This window comes from Mustela nivalis (genome assembly GCF_964662115.1).
Source record: "Mustela nivalis genome assembly, chromosome: X".
NCBI classification, from domain to species: Eukaryota; Metazoa; Chordata; class Mammalia; order Carnivora; family Mustelidae; genus Mustela; species Mustela nivalis.
This window is the reverse complement of record NC_139040.1, coordinates 64,242,437-64,256,355: the sequence shown is the minus strand read 5'-3', so window position 1 is coordinate 64,256,355 and position 13,919 is coordinate 64,242,437.

The window sequence follows — 13,919 nt, the reverse complement described above, 5'->3', positions numbered from 1 at the left end:
CATAGAAACCTGGCAAACCAGAATGGCCTGGCAAGACATATTCAGGGCACTAAATGAGAAGAACATGCAGGCAAGAATACTTTATCTGGCAAGGCTGACATTCAGAATGAGTGGAGAGATAAAGATCTTCCAAGACTGGCAAGGTTTAAAAGAGATGTGACCACTAAACTGGTACTACAAGAAATATTAATGGGGGGTTATAAAAGAAGAAAGAACCCAAGAGTGACATAGAATGGAAATTTACAGAGACAATCTGTAGAAACAAGGACACCACAAGCAACATGATGTCAATTAAAACTTATCTTTCATTAATCACTCTCAGCATGAATGGCCTAAATGCTCCCATAAAACATCACAGGGTTGCAGGTTGGATAAAATGACAGGACCTGTCCATATGCTGTCTACAAGAGACACATTTGGAACCTAAAGGTACATCCAGACTGAAGGGGAAGGGATGGAGAAACATCTTTCATGTCAATGGGCCTCAAAAAAAGCTGTAGTAGTGATTCTCAGACCAGATAAATTAGATTTTAAGCTAAAGACTGTAGTCAGAGATACAGAAGGACACTACCTCATTCTTAAAATGTCTATCCACCAAGATCTAACAACTGTAAATATTTATGCCCCCAAAATGGGATCAGCCAAGTACATAAGCCAACTGTTGACCAAAATAAAGAGTCATATTGATATGAATACATTAATTGTAGGCGATCTTAACATGCCACTCTCAGTAATAAGTTATATAAGCAGAAAATCAATAAATGGAATTGGGAGAAATTGGAAGGGGAGGTGAACCATGAGAGACTATGGACTCCGAAAAACAATCTGAGGGGTTTGAAGTGGCTGGAGGGTGGGAGGTTGGGGTACCGGGTGGTGGGTATTATGGAGGGCACGAATTGCATGGAGCACTGGGTGTGGTGAAAAAATAATAAATACTGTTTTTCTGAAAATAAATAAATTAATTTATTTTAAAAAAGATAATTTTGATTAGAATTAATAAAAACTATTTTAATAAACTATGAGAATTAACAATTGATACATCCTAGCATTTAATTAACTGGAAATTCTGTGCTTGCTTCAGCAGCACATATACTAATTAACTATGGAAATTCAATGGGAAGTTTTATTTGATTGAAATCAATTTAAAAGATGTATATATATTTTGTATATTTCATATGTATTGGATATATATATATTAAAACTTAAAATGTAAAAAATAAAAAAAAGAAAAAAAAGAAAATCAATAAAGAAACAAGAGTTTTGAATGATACATTGGACCAGATGAACCTCATAGATATATAAAGGACACTCCACCCTAAAACAATAGAACACTCACTCTTTTCGAGTGCACATGGAACTTTCTCCCAAATAGACAACATACTGGGTCACAAGTCAGTTTTCAGCTGGTACCAAAAGACTGAGATTAGTTCCTGCATATTCTCAGACCACAATGCTTTGAAACGGAACTCAACCACAAGAAAAGTTTGGAAGGAATTCAAACACTTGGAAGCTAAAGACCATCCTGCTGAAGAATGTTTGGATCAACCAGGCAATCAAAAAAGAATGTAAAAAAATCATGGAAATCAATGAGAATGAAGACACATTAGTCCAAAACCTTTGGGACAGTGCAAAGACAGTCCTAAGGGGGAAAATACATAGTCATCCAAGCCTCACTCAAACAAAATTAAAAAATCCAGAATAAACTAACTCTCTTTACATCTTAAAGAATTGGAAAATCAACAACAAATTAAGCCAACCCCATGCATAATGAAGGAAATAATTGAGATTAGAGCAGAGATCAATGAGTTACACACTAGAGATATAGTAGAACACACTAAGGAAACTAGAAGCTTGTTTGTTAAAAGAATTAATAAAATTGGTAAACCACTGGCCAGACTTACGCAAAAGAAAAGAGAAAGAACCCAAATAAATAAAATTATTAATGAAAGGGGAGAGACCATGACTAACACCAAGGAAATAGAAACAATCATCAGAAATTATATGCCAGTAAGTTAAGCAACCTATAAGAAATGGATGATTCCTGGAAACCTATAAACTTCCAAGACTGAAACAGGGAGAAATCGACAACTTGAATAGATCAATATCTAGTAACGAGATTGAAGCAGTGATCAAAAACCTCTCAAAAGACAAGAGGCCAGGACCTGTGTAATTCTACCAAACATTCAAAGAGGAAATAATACCTATTCTCCGGAAGCTGTTTCAGAAAATTGAAGCAGAAGGAAAACTTCCAGACTCTTTCTATGAAGCCAGCATTACCCTGATCCTCTAAACCAGACAAAAATCCCATCAAAAAGGAAAATTTCAGACCAATATCACAGATGAATATGGATGCCAAGATTCAAAACAAGATCCAAGGTAATAGGACCCAACAGTACATTGAAAAGATTATCCAACATGATCAGGTGGGATTTATCCCCGAGATGCAAGGTTGTTTCAACATTCACAAATCAATCAGTGTGATAGAGAAAATCAATAAGAGAAGAGAGAAGAACCACATGGTCTTCTCAATTGATGCAGAAAAATCATTTGACAAAATCCTGCATCCGTTCCTGATTAAAATGCTTCAAAGTATGGGGATAGAGGGAAAATTCCTCAACTTCGTAAAATCTATCTATGAAAAACCCACAGTGAATATCATTCTCAATGGGGAAATGATGAGAGATTTTCCCTTAGGATCAGGAACAGGACAAGGATGCTAACTCTTACCACTGTTTTTCAACATAGTACTAGAAGTCCTAGCAACAGCAATCATACATCAAAAAGAAATAAAATGTATTTGAATTGGCAAAGAATAAGTAAATCTCTCTCTCCTTGCAGATAACATGATACTTTATATGGAAAACCCAAAAGACTCCACCCCCAACCTCCTAGAACTCATACAGCAATTCAGTAATGTGACAGGATACAAAATCAGTGCACAGCGATCAGTTGCTTTCTTATACACTAACAATGAAAATATAGAAAGAGAAATTAGAGAATTGATTCCATTTATTATAGCACCAAGAACCATAAGATACCTTGGAATAAACCTAACCAAACAGGCAAAGAATCTGTACTCAAGGAACTACAGAACACTCATGAAAGAAATTGAAAACACAAAAAGATGGAAAAGCATTCCATACTCATGGATCGGAAGAATAAACATTGTTACAATGTCTATACTGCCCAGAGCCATCGATACTTTCAATTCCATCCTGATCAGAGTTCTACCAGCATTTTTCAAAGTGCTGAAATAAACAATCCTAAAATTTTTTATAACCAGAAAAGTCCCTGAATCGCTAAGGAAATGTTGAAAAAGAAAAAACTGGGGGTATCATGTTGCCTGATTTCAAGCTTTTACTACAAAGCTGTGATCACCAAGACAGCATGGTACTGGAACAGAAACAGACACATAGACCAATGGAACAGAATAGAGGGTCCAGATAATGGACCCTCAACTCTATGATCAAATGATCTTTGACAAAGCAGGAAAATATATCCAGTGGAAAAAAGACAGTCTTCAATACATGGTGCTGGGAAAATTGGACAGCTATATACAGAAGAATGAAAGTCAACCATTCTCTCACACCATACATAAAGATAAACTCAAAATGGATGAAAGACTTCAATGTGAGGCAGGAATCTATCAAAATCCTAGAGGAGAACATAGGCAGAACCTCTTCAACATTGGCCACAGCAACTTCTTTTAAGATACTTCTCCAAAGGCCAAGGAAACAAAAGCAAAAAATGAACTTCTGGGAGTTCATCAAGATGAAAACCTTCTGCACAGCAAAGGAATTAGTTCACAAAACAAGAAGGCAACCCACGGAATGGGAGAAGATATTCGCAAAGGACACTACAGACAAAGGGTTGATATCCAAGATCTATAAAGAACTCTTCAAACTCAACACCACAAAAACAGATAATCATGTAAAAAATATAGGCATAAGACATGAACAGACACTTCTCCAAAGAAGACATACAAATGGCTAACAGACACATGAAAAAATGTTCATAATCTTTAACTATCAGGGAAACTCAAATTAAAACCACATTGAGATACCACCTTACACCAGACAGGAAACAACAAGTGTTGGAAAGGAGATGGAGAAAGGGGAACCCTCTTACACTGTTAGTGGGAATGCAAGTTGGTGCAGCCACTTTGGAAAACAGTATGCAGGTTCCTCAAAAAATTAAAAATAGAGATACCTTATGATCCTGCAATTGCACTACTGGATATTTACCCCAAAGATACAGATGTAGTGAAAAGAAGGGCCATCTGTACCTCAGTGCTCATGGCAGCAATGGCCACAATCACCAAACTGTGGAAAGAGCCAAGATGCCCTTCTACAGATGAGTGGATAAAGAAGATATGGTCCATATATACAATGGAATATTATGCCTCCATCAGAAAGGATGAAAACCCAGCTTTTGTATCAACATGGATGGTAGTGGAAGTGATTATGCTAAGTGAAATAAGTCAAGCAGAGAAAGTCAATTACCATTTGGTTTCACTTGTAGAACATAAGGAATAGCATGGAGGACATTAGGAGAAGGAAAGCAAAACTGAATTGGGGTAAGTTGGAGGGAGAGTTGAAGCATGAAAGACTGTGGATTCTGCTAAACAAACTGAGGATTTTGGAGGGGAGAAGGTGGGGAGATGGGTGAGCCTGGTGGTAGGTATTAAGGAAAGCACGTATTGTATAGAGCACTGGGTGTGGTGCATAAATAATGAATCTTGGAACACTGAAAAAAAAGAAATATATATATATATCTATATAGATATATATCTATATATATATCTATATATATAAAAGAATATATAAGAATATATATATAAAAGAATATAAAAGAATGGCTTCTTTGTTTGCAACTATCCCATTGAACCTAGAAAGACAAGCCCAACACACTGGACATCAGAGCCAGGCTACCAAAGGATGTGTCATATGGTCAGCAGCCATAAAAACTGGGGCACCAGTGGTGTACACAAGCTTTTTTCTCAGACAATACTGGGAACTTGGAGTGAAGCAGAGGGAATGCACACAGATAGCGCCCACCATCTGAGGTGTGTAGAGAGGGTTATAGTTGACACGTTAGATGTGTGTTTAATTACTAAGCCTCTCCCTTAGACCACAGTCTTGAAAATAAGCTAATATGAATCTTTCACAGAAGACTGAATGTTTCAGTCTCTTGTCTCTGTGATGCCCTGGGGTATAGTTCTTTAAGAACTCTCTGTTATGGTTCTGTTGGACCCTTGAATGTAAGCCCTGATAGCAACCAGAGCCAGGCAATCAAGGGATTTCTTCTGGGCAGCAGACACAAAAATAAGGGATCCAGATGTGTCCACAAGCTACTTTCTGGAAGTTACTGGGGACCTGGAACAAGGCAGAGAATGTGAAGATTGTACCTACTGGCTTTCAGGGTTTTTGGAGAGTATTTCAGCAGACCTCTAGCCATATGTTAAAGTAAATGCTTGCCCCTCATGTCAAAGCTTTAAGATAAGAAAATAACCTTCTTTCATACAAACTGGGAACATTGCAGTCAATTGTCTCTGCACTGGGCCCTGGGGGGATAGCTGGGTGAATATGTGTGAACCCTGTAAGAAGTATTTCTCAATTTGCTATAGACTTATGGGTGTCATAGACACAAGCCTCTTGGCTTCAGAAACTAGAATTTTTGCAGGCCCATCTCTCAGGTGCAGGTCTTAAAAGTTGGGGTGACAAATGTGGGATTCAAGCCTTTCACTTTTTAAGGAGATACTTGGAGTTATGAGTTCCTTCCTGATTGTGGGATTTATGACAGGATTATTTCACCCACATTTACACATTTGGATGTGGTTGTTTTTCCTCATTTTCTTGACTTGAGGAATTCCTCAGCTACTTTTGGGTTTCTTCAGAGGAAAATGTTTCATCTGTAGAGATAGGTTCAGTATATCCATGGGAGAACTTGAGTTTAGGATTGTCCTACATCACCATCATGAAATGGAACCTCTCTATATTCTTGAGTTGGGACTTTCAGTTTCTCTTGCTCTTGGACATCATAGCTTCTAGTTCTCAGGCCTTCAGCTTTCAGGACTTATATCAACAGATCCCTCTCTCTCACTTCTCAAGGCTTCAGCCTCAGACTAAAAGTTTCACCATTGATTCTCCTGGTTCTCAGGCCTTTAGACAGGGAATGAATTATACTACTGGATTTCCTGGTTCTCTAGCTCATAGATGGCATATAGTGTCACACCTCAGCCTCCATCATTGTGGTAAGCACTGCATTAGACAGTGTATATCTAGAATTTGGGGAGAAAATAAAGGATTATATCAACATAAGAAGCAATAAAATGGTTGATTTACTTGAGGTGAACAGAGCTATTATGATTGAGAAAGTATTTCTGGGAAAAAGACAAGTCCAGTGAAGTCAGTCAAGAAAGGAAAATTCAAATAGTTGTTCTAGATCTAAGAATACAGGTTCCAAATTCAAACACCCAGAAGTTAAACAGGTAATATAGGTAAATAAGGAAGGACAGGTATAGGGTAAATAGCCAATCTAAATGGGGGGGGGCAAGTGCTACTCAATTCCAGTCAATTGCTGGCAAGTAAAAATGCAAGCCCAGGATTGCCAAATCTTCTGAGTGTCAAAAGCAAACAAAAATGTTGATTTTTTAAATGTTAGATCTCCAAATTTAAAAAATATTGGCTTAATTTTAAACCCTGAGCAAGCCAAACAAAACACATACATAGCCTAAATCAGACACTTAGTATGTGTCCACTGTAGACAATGGTCAGTGTCTAGAGGTAAGGAAGAGGTCACTGCTTACCACTGTTGATGCTAAAAACAAAATGAGTGGTACAGACTCTCAGATCAGAGGAGGCCACCACAGTGAGCTCATGGTGGTGTCAAATATTAGGAAAAACATCTGGAGAAGGTGTGATGTGATATGAACATTAAAGTCTGAGAAACATGTAGATAGATGGAGTTGAGAGAAGCAATGAGGAAATTGCAGGTCATGGAGTAGAGACAGCACAAATAAAAATGTGAAAGTACACTCACATGACATTTTTTGTGTGTTCTTTGACATTTAAAAAACTGAGTGTTGTTGACACGCAATGTTATATTAGTTTCAGGTGTACAACTTAGTGATTTAACAAGTTTCTTCATTATGCAATATTCAGCACAAGCGTAGCTACCACCTGTCCCATTACTTCACTATTATAATATCATTTTTAGGATGGAGAAATCAAGATGGTGGAGAAGTAGCAGGTTGAGATGACATCAGGTAGCAGGAGATCAGCCATATAGCTTATCTAACCTTTGTGAACACCTACATCCAACGGGAAATCAAAGAGAAGAAGAGCAACAATTCTAGAAACAGAAAATCGACCACTTTTAGAAAGGTAGGATCTGAGGAGGAGTGAATCCAAAGTGACGGGAAGATAGACTGCGGGGGAGGGGCCGGCTCCTGGCAAGCGGTGGAGCAATGGAGCACAAAATCAGGCCTTTTAAAAGTCTGCTTCATGGAGGGATATCGCTCCAGAGGCTAAATCAGGGGAAAGCCCACACAGGGTCAGCATAACCCCAGGTCCCGCAGGGTCACAGAAGGACCAGGGGTATCTGAGTGTCGCAGAGCTCACAGGTATTAGAGTGGGTAAGCTGGCTATAGCAACAAAGCTGAGGAGTGAGCTCTCAGCTCAGGATTACCTTGAGCCGGTTGCAGGCTGGGTGAGCTCGGAGCGAGGCCAGAGGCGACGGAGACAGAAATGACCCGGCACTTTTCTCCAAGTGTGAGTGATTGAGTGCTTTCATCCAAGCGCAACAAGAGGCCAGGGAGACGGGGGCAATTGGGCGCTTTTCTCTGAGGGTGCACTGAGGAGCAGGACCCCAAGCTCTCAGCTCCTCTGGGCCGGAGATTGGAAGGCTGCCATCTTCATTCCCATCCTATAAAACTTGATGGAAAGCACTCAGGGAATAAAAGCTCCCTTTCTGGAGAAATAAAAGAACTAAATAATAATAAAAATAAATAAAATAATAATGATAATAAGTAATAATAAATGAAATAATAATTTTAAAAATAAATAATAATAATAATTAATAAATAAATAAACTAAAATCTAACCAAGTTGAAATCAAAAAAGCTATTAATGAAGTGGAATCAAAAATGGAAGGTCTTACTGCTAGAATAAATGAGGCAGAAGAAAGAATTAGTGATATGGAAGACCAAATGACAGAGAATAAAGAAGCTGAGCAAAAGAGAGACAAATACTGGACCATGAGGAGAGAATTCGAGAGACAAGTGACACCATAAGACGACACAACGTTAGAATAATTGGGATTCCAGAAGAAGAAGAAAGAGAGAGGGAGGAGAAGGTATATTGGAGAGAATTATTGTAGAAAATTTCCCTAATATGGCAAAGGGAACAAACATGAAAATCCAGGAGATGCTAAGAACGCCCCTCAAAATCAATAAAAATAGGTCCACACCTCTCACATAATAGTAAAATTTACAAGTCTTAGCAACAAAGAGAAAATCTTTAGAAAATCTAAAGATTTTCTCTTTGTTGCTAAGACTTGTAAATTTTACTAAGCAGCCTAGGAAAAGAAGTCAGTAACATACAATGGTAAAAACATCAGATTCGCAGTGGACATATCCACAGAGACCTGGCAGGCCAGAAAGAACTGGCATGATATATTCAGAGCACTAAACGAGAAAAACATTCAGCCAAGAATACTATATCCAGAGAGGCTATCACTGAAAATAGAAGGAGAGATAAAAATCTTCCAGGACAAACAAAAACGGAAAGAATTTGCAAATACCAAACCAGCTCTACAGGAAATATTTAAAGGGGTCCTCTAAGCAAAGAGAGACCCTAAAAGTACTAGAACAGAAAGGAACAGAGACAATATACAGTAACAGTCACCTTACAGGCAATACAATGGCATTAAATTCATATCTCTTAATAGTTACCCTGAATGTTAATGGGCTAAATGCCACAATCAAAAGACTCAGGGTATCAGAATGGGTAAAAAAAACAAAAGCCATCAGTATGTTGCCTACAAGAAACTCATTTTAGACCCAAAGACACCTCCAGATTTAAAGTGAGGGGGTGAAAAACAATGTACCATGCTAATGGACATCAGAAGAAAGCTGGGGTGGCAATCCTTCTACAAGATCAATTAGATTTTAAGCCAAAGACTATAATAAGAGATGAGGAAGGACACTATCATACTCAAAGGGTCTGTCCAACAAGAAAACCTAATAATTTGAAATATCGATGCCCCTATCATGGGAGCAGCCAACAATATAAACCAAATAACAAAATCAAAGAAATACATCGACAATAATACAATAATAGTAGGTGACTTTAACACTCCCCTCACTGAAATGGACAGATCATCTAAGCAAAAGATCAACAAGGAAATAAAGCCCTTAAATGACACACTGGACCTGATGGACATCACAGATATATTCAGAACATTCTATCCCAAAGCAACAGAATATACATTCTTCTATAATGCACATGGAACATTCTCCAGAATCGATCACATCCTCGGTCCTAAATCAGGACTCAACCAGTATCAAAAGATTGGGATCATTCCCTGCATATTTTCAGACCACAATGCTCTGAATCTAGAACTCAATCACATGAGGAAATTTGGAAAGAACCCAAATACATGGAGACTAAACAGCATCATTCTAAAAAATGAATGGGTCAACCAGGAGCTTAAAGAAAAATTGAAAAAAATTCAAGGAAACAAATGATATTAAAAACACAATGGTTCAAAATCTGTGGGACACAGCAAAGACAGTCCTGAGAGGAAAATATATAGCAGTACAAGCCTTTCTCAAGAAACAAGAAAGGTCTCAAATACACAACCTAAATCTACACCCAAGGGAGTTAAAGAAAGAACAAGAAAGAAGGCCTAAACCCAGCAGGAGAAAAGAAATCATAAAGATCAGAGCAGAAATCAATGAAATAGAAACTAAAAAAAAAAAAAATAGAACAAATCAACGAAACTAGGAGCTGGTTCTTTGAAAGAATTAATAAGATTGATAAACCCCTGACCAGACTTATCAAAAAGAAAAGAGAAAGGACACAAATAAATAAAATCAGGAATTAAAGAGTAGAGATCACAACCAACACCAAAGAAATACAAACAATTATAAGAACATACTATGAGCAACTCTACACCAACAAATTCGACAATCTGGAAGAAATGGATACATTTCTAGAGACATGTAAACTACCACAACTGAAGCAGGAAGAAATAGAAAACCTGAACAGACCCATAACCAGTGAGGAGATTGAAACAGTCATCAAAAATCTCCAAGCAAACACAAGCCCAGGGCCAGACGGCTTCCCAGGGGAATTCCACCAAACATTTAAAGAAGAATAAATTCCTATTCTCCTGAAACTGCTCCAAAAAATAGAAATGGAAGGAAAATTTCCAAACTCATTTTATGAGGCCAGCGTCACCTTGATCCCAAAACCAGACAAGGATCCCATCAAAAAAGAGAATTACAGACCAATAGCCTTGATGAATACAGATGCAAAAATTCTCACCAAAATGCTGGCTAATAGGATCCAACAGTACATTAAAACAATTATTCACCACGACCAAGTGAGATTGATTCCATGGCTGAAAGGTTGGTTCAACATCTGCAAATCAATCAATTTGACACAATACATTAATAAAAGAAAGAATAAGAACCATATGATACTCTCAGTAGATGATGAAAAAGCATTTCACAAAGTACAGCATCCCTTCCTGATCAAAACTCTTCAAAGTATGGGGATAGAGAGTACATACCTCAATATTATCAAAGCCATCTATGAAAAACGCAGTACAAATATCATTCTTAATGGAGAAAAACTGAGAGCTTTTCCACTAAGGTCAGGCACATGGCAGGGATGTCCATTATCTCCAATGCTGTTCAACATAGTACTAGAAGTCCTAGCCTCAGCAATCAGACAACAAAAAGAAATTAAAGGCATCCAAATTGGCAAAGAAGAATTCAAATTATCACTCTTTGCAGATCATATGATACCATATGTGGAAAACCCAAAAGCTCCACTCCAAAACTGCTAGAACTTGTACAGGAATTCAGTAAAGTGTTAGGATATAACGTCAATGCACAGAAATCAGTTGCATTTCTTTACACTAACAAGACAGAAGAAAGAGAAATTAAGGAGTCAGTCACATTTACAGTTGCACCCAAAACCATAAGATACCTAGGAATAAACCTAACCAAAGAGGCAAAGAATCTATACTCAGAAAGCTATAAAGTACTCATGGAAGAAATTGAGGAAGACACAATGAAATGGAAAAATGTTCCATGTTCCTGGATTGGAAGAACAAATATTGTGAAAATGTCTATGCTACCTAAAGCAATCTACACATTTAATGCAATCCCTATCAAAATCCCATCCATCTTTTCCAGGTAATAGAGCAAACAATTTTAAAATTCATATGGAGCCAGAAAAGTCCGCAAATAGTCAAAGGGATATTGAAAAAGAAAGCCAAAGTTGGTGGCATCACAATTCCAGACTTCAGGCTCTATTATAAAGCTGTCATCATCAAGACAGTATGGCACAACAACAGACACATAGATCAATGGTACAGAATAGAGAGCCCAGAAATAGACCCTCAACTCTATGGTCAACTAATCTTCGATAAAGCAGGAAGGAATGTCCAATGGAAAGAAGACAGCCTCTTCAACAAATGGTGCTAGGAAAATTGGACAGTCACATGCAGAAAAATGAAACTGGACTATTTCCTTACACCACACACAAAAATAGACTCAAAATGGATGAGGGACCTCAGTGTGAGAAAGGAATGCATCAAAATCCTTGAGGAGAACACAGGCAGCAACTTCTTTGACCTCAACCGCAGCAACTTCTTCCTAGGAACAATGCCAAAGACAAGAGAAGCAAAAGCAAAAATGAACTATTGGGATTTCATCAAGATCAAAAGCTTTTGCACATCAAAGGGAACAGTTAACAAATCCAAAAGACAACTGACAGAATGGGAGAAGATATTTGCAAACGACATATCAGATAAAGGGCTAGTATCCAAAATCTATAAAGAACTTAGCAAACTCAACACCCAAAGAACAAATAATCCAATCAAGAAATGGGCAGAGGACATGAACAGACATTTCTGCAAGGAAGACACCCATATGGCCAACAGACACATGAAAAAATGCTCCACATCACTCAGCATCAGGGCAATACAAATCACAACCACACTGAGATTCCGCCTCACACCAGTCAGAATGGCTAAAATCAACAAGTCAGGAAATGACAGATGCTGGCGAGGATGCGGAGAAAGGGGAACCCTCCTACACTCTTGGTGTAGCCACTTTGGAAAAAAGCATGGAGTTTCCTCAAAATGTTGAAAATAGAACTTCCCTATGACCCAGCAATTGCACTACTGGGTTTTTACCCTAAAGATACAAACATAGTGATCCAAAGGGGCACGTGCACCCGAATGTTTATAGCAGCAATGTCCACAATAGCCAAACTATGGAAAGAACTTAGATGTCCATCAACAGATGAATGGATCAAGAAGAAGTGGTATATATACACAATGGAATACTACGCAGCCATCAAAAGAAATAAAATCTTGCCATTTGCAATGACATGGATGGAACTAGAGGGTATCATGCTTAGTGAAATAAGCCAATCAGAGCAAGACAACTGTCATATGATCTCCCTGATATAAGGAAGTGGAGAAGCAATGTGGGAGGTTTGGGAGGTAGGAAAAGAAAAAATGAAAGAAGATGCGGATTGGAGGGCGACAAACCATAAAAGGCTCAATCTCAAAAACAGACTGAGGGTTGCTGGGGGAGGGGGAACGGGAGAGGGTGGTGGGGATATGGACATTGTGGAGTGTATATGCTATGATGAGTGCTGTGAAATGTGTAAACCTGGTGATTCACAGATCTGTACCCCTGGGGATAAAATATGTTAATATTTTTAAAAATAAATAATATCATTTTAAAAGGATTTTATGTATTTATTTAAGAGAGAGAGAGCATGAGAGGGGAGAGGTCAGAGAGAGAAGCAGCCTCTCTGCTGAGCATGGAGTCCAATGTGGGATTTGATCCTGGGACTCTGGGATCATGACCTGAGCTGGAGGCAGTTGCTTAACCAACTGAGCCACCCAGGTGCCTGAACAATGTCACTGAGTGTATTATTTATGCTATGCCTTTTATTTTTGTTACATTTTCGTTCCATAACTGGAACCCTGTATCTCCCTCACCCCTTCACCCATTTTTTTTCCAATCCTCTACCCTTCTCCCCACTGGCAATTATTAGTTTGTCCTCTGTATTTATAAGTTTGATTTGTTTTTTGTTTATTCACTTTTTTTAGATTACTTTTCTGAGTGGAATCATACAGTATTTGGCTTTCTCAGTCTGACTTATTGCACTTAGCATAATACCCTCTTGGTCATTCTGTGCTGTGTCAAATGGCATGTTCTCATCCTTATGTGTGGCTGTGTAATTTTCATATATATACATATATATATATGCATATATGTGTGTATACATATATATATAAATTCATACATATCTATATATTTATATATCACATCTTTATTATCCATTCATCTGTTGATGGACACACTTAGGTTTCTTCCATAGCTTGGCTACTAGAAATAATGCTGCAATAAACATACGGGTGCATATACATTTTCAAATTAGTTTTTTCCCTTATCTTTAAGAAAATACATAATAGAATTACTGGATCATATGGTATTTCTATTTTCAATTTTTTGTAGAACCTCCATACTGTTCTCTGCAGTGGCTGTACCTCACATGACATGTTTTGATAAGCCAAAGAGTTGACTCCAACAGAGGTTTCATACTGGGAAATGGCAGATTCATTTATAAACACTGCTGCCCAATTATGAAGAACCTTGAATTTCA